The following is a 15,233-nucleotide window of genomic DNA, read 5'->3' as shown; positions in this document are numbered from 1 at the left end:
AACTTTGTCCCGTGATTTCGACTTTTTTGTCTCGTGATTTCGACTTTTTTGTCTCGTGATTTCGACTTTTTAGTCTCGTGATTTCGACTTTTTTGTCTCGTAATTTCGACTTTTTGTCTCGTAATTTCGACTTTTTTGTCTCGTGATTTCGACTTTTTTGTCTCGTAATTTCGACTTTCTATCTCGTAATTTCAACTTTTTTGTCTCGTAATTTCAACTTTTTTGGCTCGTAATTACGACTTTTTGTCTCTCGTGATTTCGACTTTTTTGCTGGTAATTACGACTTTTTTGTCTCGTAATTTCGACTTTGTCTCGTAATTTCAACTTTGTCTCGTGATTTCGACTTTTTTGTCTCGTAATTTCGATTTTTTTTTGTCTCGTAATTTCGACTTTTTTGTCTCGTAATTTCAACTTTTTTGGCTCGTAATTTCAACTTTTTTGGCTCGTAATTACGACTTTTTGTCTCTCGTGATTTCGACTTTTTTGCTGGTAATTACGACTTTTTGTCTCGAGATTTCGACTTTTTTGTCTCGTAATTTCGACTTTTTTGTCTCGTGATTTCGACTTTTTTGTCTCGTAATTTCGACTTTTTTGTCTCGTGATTTCGACTTTTTTGTCTCGTGATTTCGACTTTTTAGTCTCGTGATTTCGACTTTTTTGTCTCGTAATTTCGACTTTTTTGTCTCGTAATTTCGACTTTTTGTCTCGTAATTTCGACTTTTTTGTCTCGTGATTTCGACTTTTTTGTCTCGTAATTTCGACTTTCTATCTCGTAATTTCAATTTTTTTGTGTCGTGATTTCGATTTTTTTGTCTCGTGATTTAAATTTTTTTGTCTCGTGATTTCGACTTTTTTGTCTCGTAATTTCAACTTTTTTGTCTCGTAATTTCAACTTTTTTGGCTCGTAATTACGACTTTTTGTCTCTCGTGATTTCGACTTTTTTGCTGGTAATTACGACTTTTTTGTCTCGTAATTTCGACTTTGTCTCGTAATTTCAACTTTGTCTCGTGATTTCGACTTTTTTGTCTCGTAATTTCGATTTTTTTTGTCTCGTAATTTCGACTTTTTTGTCTCGTAATTTCGACTTTTTTGGCTCGTAATTTCAACTTTTTTGGCTCGTAATTACGACTTTTTGTCTCTCGTGATTTCGACTTTTTTGCTGGTAATTACGACTTTTTGTCTCGAGATTTCGACTTTTTTGTCTCGTAATTTCGACTTTTTTGTCTCGTAATTTCGGCTTTGTCTCGTAATTTCAACTTTGTGTCGTGATTTCGATTTTTTTTGTCTCGTGATTTCGATTTTTTTGTCTCGTGATTTCGACTTTTTTGTCTTGTGATTTCGACTTTTTTGCCTTGTGATTTCGACTTTTTTGCCTTGTAATTACAACTTTTTGTCTTGTGATTTCGACTTTTTTAACTCGTAATTTCGACTTTTTTGTCTCGTAATTTCAACTTTTTTGGCTCGTAATTTCAACATTTTTGGCTCGTAATTACGACTTTTTGTCTCTCGTGATTTCGACTTTTTTGCTGGTAATTACGACTTTTTGTCTCGAGATTTCGACTTTTGTCTCGTGATTTCGACTTTTTTGTCTCGTAATTTCGACTTTTTTGTCTCGTAATTTCGGCTTTGTCTCGTAATTTCAACTTTGTCTCGTGATTTCGACTTTTTTGTCTCGTGATTTCGACTTTTTTGTCTCGTGATTTCAACTTTTTTGTCTCGTGATTTCGACTTTTTTGTCTCGTAATTTCGACTTTTGTCTCGTAATTTCGACTTTTTGTCTCGTGATTTCGCCCTTTTTGTCTCGTGATTTCGACTTTTTTGTCTCGTAATTTCGACTTTTTTGTCTCGTAATTTCGACTTTTTTGTCTCGTAATTTCAACTTTGTCCCGTGATTTCGACTTTTTTGTCTCGTGATTTCGACTTTTTTGTCTCGTGATTTCGACTTTTTAGTCTCGTGATTTCGACTTTTTTGTCTCGTAATTTCGACTTTTTTGTCTCGTAATTTCGACTTTTTGTCTCGTAATTTCGACTTTTTTGTCTCGTGATTTCGACTTTTTTGTCTCGTAATTTCGACTTTCTATCTCGTAATTTCAATTTTTTTGTGTCGTGATTTCGATTTTTTTGTCTCGTGATTTCAATTTTTTTGTCTCGTGATTTCGACTTTTTTGTCTCGTAATTTCAACTTTTTTGTCTCGTAATTTCAACTTTTTTGGCTCGTAATTACGACTTTTTGTCTCTCGTGATTTCGACTTTTTTGCTGGTAATTACGACTTTTTTGTCTCGTAATTTCGACTTTGTCTCGTAATTTCAACTTTGTCTCGTGATTTCGACTTTTTTGTCTCGTAATTTCGATTTTTTTTGTCTCGTAATTTCGACTTTTTTGTCTCGTGATTTCAACTTTTTTGTCTCGTGATTTCGACTTTTTTGTCTCGTAATTTCGACTTTTGTCTCGTAATTTCGACTTTTTGTCTCGTGATTTCGCCCTTTTTGTCTCGTGATTTCGACTTTTTTGTCTCGTAATTTCGACTTTTTTGTCTCGTAATTTCGACTTTTTTGTCTCGTAATTTCAACTTTGTCCCGTGATTTCGACTTTTTTGTCTCGTGATTTCGACTTTTTTGTCTCGTGATTTCGACTTTTTAGTCTCGTGATTTCAATTTTTTTGTCTCGTGATTTCGACTTTTTTGTCTCGTAATTTCAACTTTTTTGTCTCGTAATTTCAACTTTTTTGGCTCGTAATTACGACTTTTTGTCTCTCGTGATTTCGACTTTTTTGCTGGTAATTACGACTTTTTGTCTCGAGATTTCGACTTTTTTGTCTCGTAATTTCGACTTTTTTGTCTCGTAATTTCGGCTTTGTCTCGTAATTTCAACTTTGTGTCGTGATTTCGATTTTTTTTGTCTCGTAATTTCGATTTTTTTTGTCTCGTAATTTCGACTTTTTTGTCTCGTAATTTCGACTTTTTTGGCTCGTAATTTCAACTTTTTCTCGTAATTTCAACTTTGTCTCGTGATTTCGACTTTTTTGTCTTGTAATTTCAACTTTTTTGCTGGTAATTACAACTTTTTGTCTCGTGATTTCGACTTTTTTGCCTTGTAATTTCAACTTTTTTGCTGGTAATTACAACTTTTTGTCTCGTGATTTCGACTTTTTTAACTCGTAATTTCGACTTTTTTGTCTCGTAATTTCAACTTTTTTGGCTCGTAATTTCAACTTTTTTGGCTCGTAATTACGACTTTTTGTCTCTCGTGATTTCGACTTTTTTGCTGGTAATTACGACTTTTTGTCTCGAGATTTTGACTTTTTTGTCTCGTAATTTCGACTTTTTTGTCTCGTAATTTCGACTTTTTTGTCTCGTGATTTCGACTTTTTTGTCTCGTAATTTCGACTTTTTTGTCTCGTAATTTCAACTTTTTTGTCTCGTAATTTCAACTTTTTTGGCTCGTAATTACGACTTTTTGTCTCTCGTGATTTCGACTTTTTTGCTGGTAATTACGACTTTTTTGTCTCGTAATTTCGACTTTGTCTCGTAATTTCAACTTTGTCTCGTGATTTCGATTTTTTTTGTCTCGTAATTTCGACTTTTTTGTCTCGTAATTTCAACTTTTTTGCTGGTAATTACAACTTTTTGTCTCGTGATTTCGACTTTTTTAACTCGTAATTTCAACTTTTTTGTCTCGTAATTTCAACTTTTTTGGCTCGTAATTTCAACTTTTTTGGCTCGTAATTTCTACTTTTTTGTCTCGTAATTTCGACTTTTTTGTCTTGTGATTTCGACTTTTTTGTCTCGTAATTTCGACTTTTTGTCTCGTGATTTCGACTTTTTTGTGTCGTGATTTCGATTTTTTTGTCTCGTGATTTCAATTTTTTTGTCTCGTGATTTCGACTTTTTTGTCTCGTAATTTCAACTTTTTTGTCTCGTAATTTCAACTTTTTTGGCTCGTAATTACGACTTTTTGTCTCTCGTGATTTCGACTTTTTTGCTGGTAATTACGACTTTTTTGTCTCGTAATTTCGACTTTGTCTCGTAATTTCAACTTTGTCTCGTGATTTCGACTTTTTTGTCTCGTAATTTCGATTTTTTTTGTCTCGTAATTTCGACTTTTTTGTCTCGTAATTTCAACTTTTTTGCTGGTAATTACAACTTTTTGTCTCGTGATTTCGACTTTTTTAACTCGTAATTTCAACTTTTTTGTCTCGTAATTTCAACTTTTTTGGCTCGTAATTTCAACTTTTTTGGCTCGTAATTTCTACTTTTTTGTCTCGTAATTTCGACTTTTTGTCTCGTGATTTCGCCCTTTTTGTCTCGTAATTTCGACTTTTTTGTCTCGTAATTTCAATTTTTTTGTGTTGTGATTTCGATCTTTTTGTCTCGTAATTTTGACTTTCTTGTCTCGTAACTTCCACTTTTTTGTCTCGAGATTGACTTTCTTGTCTCGTAATTCCGACTATTTTGTCTCGTAATTTCAACTTTTTAGTCTTTTAATTTTGACTGTCTTGTCTCGTAATTTAAATTTTGTCTCGAAAATTTGACTTTTTTGTCTCGTATTTCGACTTCCTTGTCTCGTAATTTCGACTTTTTTGTCTCGTAATTTCAACTTTGTCTCGAAAATTTGCCTTTTTTGTCTCGTCATTTTTTTTACTTTCTTGTCTCGTAATCTTGACTTTCTTATCACGTAATTTTTTACTTTCTTGTCTCATAATCTCAACTTTTTTGTCTCGTAATTTCGACATTGTCTCGTAATTTAAATTTTTTGTCCCGTAATTTTAACTATCTAACTCTAAATTTCGATTATTTTTTTTGTCTTGTAATTTCGACTTTCTTGTCTCGTAATTTCGACTTTCTATCTCGTAATTTCAATTTTTTTGTGTCGTGATTTCGATTTTTTTTGTCTCGTGATTTCGATTTTTTTGTCTCGTGATTTCGACTTTTTTGTCTTGTGATTTCGACTTTTTTGCCTTGTGATTTCGACTTTTTTGCCTTGTAATTACAACTTTTTGTCTTGTGATTTCGACTTTTTTAACTCGTAATTTCGACTTTTTTGTCTCGTAATTTCAACTTTTTTGGCTCGTAATTTCAACATTTTTGGCTCGTAATTACGACTTTTTGTCTCTCGTGATTTCGACTTTTTTGCTGGTAATTACGACTTTTTGTCTCGAGATTTCGACTTTTGTCTCGTGATTTCGACTTTTTTGTCTCGTAATTTCGACTTTTTTGTCTCGTAATTTCGGCTTTGTCTCGTAATTTCAACTTTGTCTCGTGATTTCGACTTTTTTGTCTCGTGATTTCGACTTTTTTGTCTCGTGATTTCAACTTTTTTGTCTCGTGATTTCGACTTTTTTGTCTCGTAATTTCGACTTTTGTCTCGTAATTTCGACTTTTTGTCTCGTGATTTCGACTTTTTTGTCTCGTAATTTCGACTTTTTTGTCTCGTAATTTCGACTTTTTTTTCTCGTAATTTCAACTTTGTCCCGTGATTTCGACTTTTTTGTCTCGTGATTTCGACTTTTTTGTCTCGTGATTTCGACTTTTTAGTCTCGTGATTTCGACTTTTTTGTCTCGTAATTTCGACTTTTTTGTCTCGTAATTTCGACTTTTTGTCTCGTAATTTCGACTTTTTTGTCTCGTGATTTCGACTTTTTTGTCTCGTAATTTCGACTTTCTATCTCGTAATTTCAATTTTTTTGTGTCGTGATTTCGATTTTTTTGTCTCGTGATTTCAATTTTTTTGTCTCGTGATTTCGACTTTTTTGTCTCGTAATTTCAACTTTTTTGTCTCGTAATTTCAACTTTTTTGGCTCGTAATTACGACTTTTTGTCTCTCGTGATTTCGACTTTTTTGCTGGTAATTACGACTTTTTTGTCTCGTAATTTCGACTTTGTCTCGTAATTTCAACTTTGTCTCGTGATTTCGACTTTTTTGTCTCGTAATTTCGATTTTTTTTGTCTCGTAATTTCGACTTTTTTGTCTCGTAATTTCAACTTTTTTGCTGGTAATTACAACTTTTTGTCTCGTGATTTCGACTTTTTTAACTCGTAATTTCAACTTTTTTGTCTCGTAATTTCAACTTTTTTGGCTCGTAATTTCAACTTTTTTGGCTCGTAATTTCTACTTTTTTGTCTCGTAATTTCGGCTTTGTCTCGTAATTTCAACTTTGTGTCGTGATTTCGATTTTTTTTGTCTCGTAATTTCGATTTTTTTTGTCTCGTAATTTCGACTTTTTTGTCTCGTAATTTCGACTTTTTTGGCTCGTAATTTCAACTTTTTCTCGTAATTTCAACTTTGTCTCGTGATTTCGACTTTTTTGTCTCGTAATTTCGATTTTTTTTGTCTCGTAATTTCGACTTTTTTGTCTCGTAATTTCAACTTTTTTGCTGGTAATTACAACTTTTTGTCTCGTGATTTCGACTTTTTTAACTCGTAATTTCAACTTTTTTGTCTCGTAATTTCAACTTTTTTGGCTCGTAATTTCAACTTTTTTGGCTCGTAATTTCTACTTTTTTGTCTCGTAATTTCGACTTTTTGTCTCGTGATTTCGCCCTTTTTGTCTCGTAATTTCGACTTTTTTGTCTCGTAATTTCAATTTTTTTGTGTCGTGATTTCGATCTTTTTGTCTCGTGATTTCGATTTTTTTGTCTCGTGATTTTGACTTTTTTGTCTTGTGATTTCGACTTTTTTGCCTTGTAATTTCAACTTTTTTGCTGGTAATTACAACTTTTTGTCTCGTGATTTCGACTTTTTTAACTCGTAATTTCGACTTTTTTGTCTCGTAATTTCAACTTTTTTGGCTCGTAATTTCAACTTTTTTGGCTCGTAATTACGACTTTTTGTCTCTCGTGATTTCGACTTTTTTGCTGGTAATTACGACTTTTTGTCTCGAGATTTCGACTTTTTTGTCTCGTAATTTCGACTTTTTTGTCTCGTGATTTCGACTTTTTTGTCTCGTAATTTCGACTTTTTTGTCTCGTAATTTCAACTTTTTTGTCTCGTAATTTCAACTTTTTTGGCTCGTAATTACGACTTTTTGTCTCTCGTGATTTCGACTTTTTTGCTGGTAATTACGACTTTTTTGTCTCGTAATTTCGACTTTGTCTCGTAATTTCAACTTTGTCTCGTGATTTCGATTTTTTTTGTCTCGTAATTTCGACTTTTTTGTCTCGTAATTTCAACTTTTTTGCTGGTAATTACAACTTTTTGTCTCGTGATTTCGACTTTTTTAACTCGTAATTTCAACTTTTTTGTCTCGTAATTTCAACTTTTTTGGCTCGTAATTTCAACTTTTTTGGCTCGTAATTTCTACTTTTTTGTCTCGTAATTTCGACTTTTTGTCTCGTGATTTCGCCCTTTTTGTCTCGTAATTTCGACTTTTTTGTCTCGTAATTTCAATTTTTTTGTGTCGTGATTTCGATCTTTTTGTCTCGTGATTTCGATTTTTTTGTCTCGTGATTTTGACTTTTTTGTCTTGTGATTTCGACTTTTTTGTCTCGTAATTTCGACTTTTTGTCTCGTGATTTCGACTTTTTTGTCTCGTAATTTCGACTTTTTTGTCTCGTAATTTCGACTTTTTTTTCTCGTAATTTCAACTTTGTCCCGTGATTTCGACTTTTTTGTCTCGTGATTTCGACTTTTTTGTCTCGTGATTTCGACTTTTTAGTCTCGTGATTTCGACTTTTTTGTCTCGTAATTTCGACTTTTTTGTCTCGTAATTTCGACTTTTTGTCTCGTAATTTCGACTTTTTTGTCTCGTGATTTCGACTTTTTTGTCTCGTGATTTCAATTTTTTTGTCTCGTGATTTCGACTTTTTTGTCTCGTAATTTCAACTTTTTTGTCTCGTAATTTCAACTTTTTTGGCTCGTAATTACGACTTTTTGTCTCTCGTGATTTCGACTTTTTTGCTGGTAATTACGACTTTTTTGTCTCGTAATTTCGACTTTGTCTCGTAATTTCAACTTTGTCTCGTGATTTCGACTTTTTTGTCTCGTAATTTCGATTTTTTTTGTCTCGTAATTTCGACTTTTTTGTCTCGTAATTTCAACTTTTTTGCTGGTAATTACAACTTTTTGTCTCGTGATTTCGACTTTTTTAACTCGTAATTTCAACTTTTTTGTCTCGTAATTTCAACTTTTTTGGCTCGTAATTTCAACTTTTTTGGCTCGTAATTTCTACTTTTTTGTCTCGTAATTTCGACTTTTTGTCTCGTGATTTCGCCCTTTTTGTCTCGTAATTTCGACTTTTTTGTCTCGTAATTTCAATTTTTTTGTGTTGTGATTTCGATCTTTTTGTCTCGTAATTTTGACTTTCTTGTCTCGTAACTTCCACTTTTTTGTCTCGAGATTGACTTTCTTGTCTCGTAATTCCGACTATTTTGTCTCGTAATTTCAACTTTTTAGTCTTTTAATTTTGACTGTCTTGTCTCGTAATTTAAATTTTGTCTCGAAAATTTGACTTTTTTGTCTCGTATTTCGACTTCCTTGTCTCGTAATTTCGACTTTTTTGTCTCGTAATTTCAACTTTGTCTCGAAAATTTGCCTTTTTTGTCTCGTCATTTTTTTTACTTTCTTGTCTCGTAATCTTGACTTTCTTATCACGTAATTTTTTACTTTCTTGTCTCATAATCTCAACTTTTTTGTCTCGTAATTTCGACATTGTCTCGTAATTTAAATTTTTTGTCCCGTAATTTTAACTATCTAACTCTAAATTTCGATTATTTTTTTTGTCTTGTAATTTCGACTTTCTTGTCTCGTAATTTCGACTTTCTATCTCGTAATTTCAATTTTTTTGTGTCGTGATTTCGATTTTTTTTGTCTCGTGATTTCGATTTTTTTGTCTCGTGATTTCGACTTTTTTGTCTTGTGATTTCGACTTTTTTGCCTTGTGATTTCGACTTTTTTGCCTTGTAATTACAACTTTTTGTCTTGTGATTTCGACTTTTTTAACTCGTAATTTCGACTTTTTTGTCTCGTAATTTCAACTTTTTTGGCTCGTAATTTCAACATTTTTGGCTCGTAATTACGACTTTTTGTCTCTCGTGATTTCGACTTTTTTGCTGGTAATTACGACTTTTTGTCTCGAGATTTCGACTTTTGTCTCGTGATTTCGACTTTTTTGTCTCGTAATTTCGACTTTTTTGTCTCGTAATTTCGGCTTTGTCTCGTAATTTCAACTTTGTCTCGTGATTTCGACTTTTTTGTCTCGTGATTTCGACTTTTTTGTCTCGTGATTTCAACTTTTTTGTCTCGTGATTTCGACTTTTTTGTCTCGTAATTTCGACTTTTGTCTCGTAATTTCGACTTTTTGTCTCGTGATTTCGACTTTTTTGTCTCGTAATTTCGACTTTTTTGTCTCGTAATTTCGACTTTTTTTTCTCGTAATTTCAACTTTGTCCCGTGATTTCGACTTTTTTGTCTCGTGATTTCGACTTTTTTGTCTCGTGATTTCGACTTTTTAGTCTCGTGATTTCGACTTTTTTGTCTCGTAATTTCGACTTTTTTGTCTCGTAATTTCGACTTTTTGTCTCGTAATTTCGACTTTTTTGTCTCGTGATTTCGACTTTTTTGTCTCGTAATTTCGACTTTCTATCTCGTAATTTCAATTTTTTTGTGTCGTGATTTCGATTTTTTTGTCTCGTGATTTCAATTTTTTTGTCTCGTGATTTCGACTTTTTTGTCTCGTAATTTCAACTTTTTTGTCTCGTAATTTCAACTTTTTTGGCTCGTAATTACGACTTTTTGTCTCTCGTGATTTCGACTTTTTTGCTGGTAATTACGACTTTTTTGTCTCGTAATTTCGACTTTGTCTCGTAATTTCAACTTTGTCTCGTGATTTCGACTTTTTTGTCTCGTAATTTCGATTTTTTTTGTCTCGTAATTTCGACTTTTTTGTCTCGTAATTTCAACTTTTTTGCTGGTAATTACAACTTTTTGTCTCGTGATTTCGACTTTTTTAACTCGTAATTTCAACTTTTTTGTCTCGTAATTTCAACTTTTTTGGCTCGTAATTTCAACTTTTTTGGCTCGTAATTTCTACTTTTTTGTCTCGTAATTTCGACTTTTTGTCTCGTGATTTCGCCCTTTTTGTCTCGTAATTTCGACTTTTTTGTCTCGTAATTTCAATTTTTTTGTGTCGTGATTTCGATCTTTTTGTCTCGTGATTTCGATTTTTTTGTCTCGTGATTTTGACTTTTTTGTCTTGTGATTTCGACTTTTTTGCCTTGTAATTTCAACTTTTTTGCTGGTAATTACAACTTTTTGTCTCGTGATTTCGACTTTTTTAACTCGTAATTTCGACTTTTTTGTCTCGTAATTTCAACTTTTTTGGCTCGTAATTTCAACTTTTTTGGCTCGTAATTACGACTTTTTGTCTCTCGTGATTTCGACTTTTTTGCTGGTAATTACGACTTTTTGTCTCGAGATTTCGACTTTTTTGTCTCGTAATTTCGACTTTTTTGTCTCGTGATTTCGACTTTTTTGTCTCGTAATTTCGACTTTTTTGTCTCGTAATTTCAACTTTGTCTCGTGATTTCGACTTTTTTGTCTCGTAATTTCGACTTTTGTCTCGTAATTTCGATTTTTTTGTCTCGTAATTTCAACTTTTTTGCTGGTAATTACAACTTCTTGTCTCGTGATTTCGACTTTTTTGTCTCGTAATTTCAACTTTGTCTCGTGATTTCGACTTTTTTGTCTCGTGATTTCGACTTTTTTGTCTCGTGATTTCGACTTTTTTGTCTCGTAATTTCGACTTTTGTCTCGTAATTTCGATTTTTTTGTCTCGTAATTTTGACTTTTTTGTCTCGTAATTTCAACTTTTTTGCTGGTAATTACAACTTCTTGTCTCGTGATTTCGACTTTTTTAACTCGTAATTTCGACTTTTTTAACTCGTAATTTCGACTTTTTTGTCTCGTAATTTCAACTTTTTTGGCTCGTAATTTCAACTTTTTTAACTCGTGATTTCGACTTTTTTGTCTCGTAATTTCGACTTTTTTGTCTCGTAATTTCGACTTTTTGTCTCGTAATTTCGACTTTTTTGTCTCGTAATTTCGACTTTTTGTCTCGTAATTTCGCCCTTTTTGTCTCGTGATTTCTCCCTTTTTGTCTCGTAATTTCGACTTTTTTGTCTCGTGATTTCGACTTTTTTGTCTCGTGATTTCGACTTTTTTGCCTTGTAATTTCAACTTTTTTGCTGGTAATTACAACTTTTTGTCTCGTGATTTCGACTTTTTTAACTCGTAATTTCGACTTTTTTGTCTCGTAATTTCAACTTTTTTGGCTCGTAATTTAAACTTTTTTGGCTCGTAATTACGACTTTTTGTCTCTCGAGATTTCGACTTTTTTGCTGGTAATTACGACTTTTTGTCTCGAGATTTCGACTTTTTTGTCTCGTAATTTCGACTTTTTTGTCTCGTGATTTCGACTTTTTTGTCTCGTAATTTCGACTTTTTTGTCTCGTAATTTCAACTTTGTCTCGTGATTTCGACTTTTTTGTCTCGTAATTTCGACTTTTGTCTCGTAATTTCGATTTTTTTGTCTCGTAATTTTGACTTTTTTGCTGGTAATTACAACTTCTTGTCTCGTGATTTCGACTTTTTTGTCTCGTAATTTCAACTTTGTCTCGTGATTTCGACTTTTTTGTCTCGTGATTTCGACTTTTTTGTCTCGTGATTTCGACTTTTTTGTCTCGTAATTTCGACTTTTGTCTCGTAATTTCGATTTTTTTGTCTCGTAATTTTGACTTTTTTGTCTCGTAATTTCAACTTTTTTGCTGGTAATTACAACTTCTTGTCTCGTGATTTCGACTTTTTTAACTCGTAATTTCGACTTTTTTAACTCGTAATTTCGACTTTTTTGTCTCGTAATTTCAACTTTTTTGGCTCGTAATTTCAACTTTTTTAACTCGTGATTTCGACTTTTTTGTCTCGTAATTTCGACTTTTTTGTCTCGTAATTTCGACTTTTTGTCTCGTAATTTCGACTTTTTTGTCTCGTAATTTCGACTTTTTGTCTCGTAATTTCGCCCTTTTTGTCTCGTGATTTCTCCCTTTTTGTCTCGTAATTTCGACTTTTTTGTCTCGTGATTTCGACTTTTTTGTCTCGTGATTTCGACTTTTTTGCCTTGTAATTTCAACTTTTTTGCTGGTAATTACAACTTTTTGTCTCGTGATTTCGACTTTTTTAACTCGTAATTTCGACTTTTTTGTCTCGTAATTTCAACTTTTTTGGCTCGTAATTTAAACTTTTTTGGCTCGTAATTACGACTTTTTGTCTCTCGTGATTTCGACTTTTTTGCTGGTAATTACGACTTTTTGTCTCGAGATTTCGACTTTTTTGTCTCGTAATTTCGACTTTTTTGTCTCGTGATTTCGACTTTTTTGTCTCGTAATTTCGACTTTTTTGTCTCGTAATTTCAACTTTGTCTCGTGATTTCGACTTTTTTGTCTAGTGATTTCGACTTTTTTGTCTCGTGATTTCGACTTTTTTGTCTCGTAATTTTGACTTTTGTCTCGTAATTTCGATTTTTTTGTCTCGTAATTTTGACTTTTTTGTCTCGTAATTTCAACTTTTTTGCTGGTAATTACAACTTCTTGTCTCGTGATTTCGACTTTTTTAACTCGTAATTTCGACTTTTTTAACTCGTAATTTCGACTTTTTTGTCTCGTATTTCAACTTTTTTGGCTCGTAATTTCAATTTTTTTAACTCGTGATTTCGACTTTTTTGTCTCGTAATTTCAACTTTTTTGGCTCGTAATTTCAACTTTTTTGGCTCGTGATTTCGACTTTTTTGCTGGTAATTACGACTTTTTGTCTCGTAATTTCGACTTTGTCTCGTAATTTCAACTTTGTCTCGTGATTTCGACTTTTTTGTCTCGTAATTTCGACTTTTTTGTCTCGTAATTTCGACTTTTTGTCTCGTAATTTCGACTTTTTTGTCTCGTAATTTCGACTTTTTGTCTCGTAATTTCGCCCTTTTTGTCTCGTGATTTCGCCCTTTTTGTCTCGTAATTTCGACTTTTTTGTCTCGTGATTTCGACTTTTTTGTCTCGTGATTTCGACTTTTTTGTCTCGTGATTTCGACTTTTTTGTCTCGTGATTTCGACTTTTTTGTCTCGTAATTTCGACTTTTTTGTCTCGTAATTTTGACTTTTTTGTCTCGTAATTTCGACTTTTTTGTCTCGTAATTTCGACTTTTTGTCTCGTGATTTCGCCCTTTTTGTCTCGTGATTTCGCCCTTTTTGTCTCGTAATTTCGACTTTTTTGTCTCGTGATTTCAACTTTTTTGTCTCGTAATTTCGACTTTTTTGTCTTGTAATTTCGACTTTCTTTTCTCGTGATTTCGACTTTTTTGTCTCGTGAATTCGACTTTTGTCTCGTGATTTCGACTTTTTTGTCTCGTAATTTCAACTTTTTTGTCTCGTAATTTCGACTTTTTTGCTCGTAATTACGACTTTCGTATCTCGTAATTTCGACTTTCTATCATGTAATTATGACTTTTTATCTCATAATTAGGATTTACCATTGGGTATATTTTTGTTTTTAGTATGACAAACGGGCCTCCACAGGTGGTCCTCGGTGAAAACCGTTTGAGAACCACAGCTCTGAAGGCTTCACATGTAGCACAGACATGTTTAATATTGTCACACATGTTTAATATTGTCAGACATGTTTAATATTGTCACACATGTTTAATATTGTCAGACGTGTTTAATATTGTCAGACATGTTTAATATTGTCAGACGTGTTTAATATTGTCAGACGTGTTTAATATTGTCAGGCATGTTTAATATTTTCAGACATGTTTAATGTTGTCAGACGTGTTTAATATTGTCAGATATGTTTAATGTTGTCAGACGTGTTTAATATTCATCTTAAAGGAGCTTCTATTGATTGGGATCTTTAATAAGATGAACGGTCCAGTTTCCGTGTTATCCGACCACATTAATTACACATTATCATTAGCTCTTTGTGGTCATGTGACCCCTCAAGGTGTGACCAGCGTGTGCAAGCAGAATGTCCATGTACAAACCCCAAAAGCAGTGAAGTTGTCACGTTGTGTAAATGGTAAATAAAAAGAGAATACAACAAATCCTTTTCAACTTATATTCAATTGAATAGACTGCTAAGACAAGATATTTCATGTTCACACTGAGAAACTTTCTTATTTTTTGCAAATATTAGCTCATTTGGAATTTGATGCCTGCAATATGTTTCAAAAAAGCTGGCACAAGTGGCAAAAAAGACTGATAAAGTTGAGGAATGCTCATCAAACACTTATTTGGAACATCCCACAGGTGAACAGGCTAATTGGGAACAGGTGGGTGCCATGATTGGGTATAAAAGCAGCGTACATGAAATGCTCAGTCATTCACAAACAAGGACAGGGCGAGGGTCACCACTTTGTCAACAAATGCCTGAACAAATTGTTTAAGAACAACATTTCTCAACCAGCTATTGCAAGGAATTTAGGGATTTCACCATCTACACTCCGTAATATCATCAAAAGGTTGAGAGAATCTGGAGAAATCACTGCACGTAAGCCATGATATCACGGACCTTCGATCCCTCAGGCTGTACTGCATCAAAAAGCGACATCAGTGTGTAAAGGATATCACCACATGGGCTTAGGAACACTTCAGAAACCCACTGTCAGTAACTACAGTTGGTCGCTACATCTGCAATTGCAAGTTAAAACTCCACTTTGCACAGCCAAAGCCATTTATCAACAACACCCAGAAACGCCGCCGGCTTCGCTGGGCCCGAGCTCATCTAAGATGGACAGATGCAAAGTGGAAAAGTGTTCCGTGGTCTGACGAGTCCACATTTCAAATTGTTTTTGGAAAACGTGGACGTCGTGTCCTCCGGACCAAAGAGGAAAAGAACCGTCCGGATTGTTATAGGCGCAAAGTTGAAAAGCCAGCATGTGTGATGGTATGGGGGTGTATTAGTGCCCAAGACATGGGTAACTTACACATCTGTGAAGGCACCATTAATGCTGAAAGGTACATACAGGTTTTTGAGCAACATATGTTGCCATTTAAGCAACGTTATCATGGACGCCCCTGCTTATTTCAGCAAGACAATGCCAAGCCATGTGTTACAACAGCGTGGCTTCATAGTAAAAGAGTGCGGGTACTAGACTGGCCTGCCTGTAGTCCAGACCTGTCTCCCATTGGTGCAATATGAAGGCTAAAATATGAGAAAGGAGACTGTTGAACAACTTAAGCTGTACATCAAGCAAGA

The 15,233-nt window shown here is 33.5% G+C and overlaps 1 protein-coding gene across 4 annotated transcripts in view; it reads right to left on the bottom strand.

The window, feature by feature from the left end:
- The window catches only part of rap1gapb (RAP1 GTPase activating protein b), a 519,058-nt gene that overhangs the window by 331,105 nt on the left and 172,720 nt on the right, over window positions 1–15,233 (bottom strand). The window lies entirely within an intron of this gene.

This window comes from Nerophis lumbriciformis, linkage group LG03, assembly GCF_033978685.3.
Source record: "Nerophis lumbriciformis linkage group LG03, RoL_Nlum_v2.1, whole genome shotgun sequence".
In the NCBI taxonomy this organism is placed as follows: Eukaryota; Metazoa; Chordata; class Actinopteri; order Syngnathiformes; family Syngnathidae; genus Nerophis; species Nerophis lumbriciformis.
Note: the sequence above shows the minus strand (reverse complement) of the source record. Positions and strands in the feature narration are given on the sequence as shown.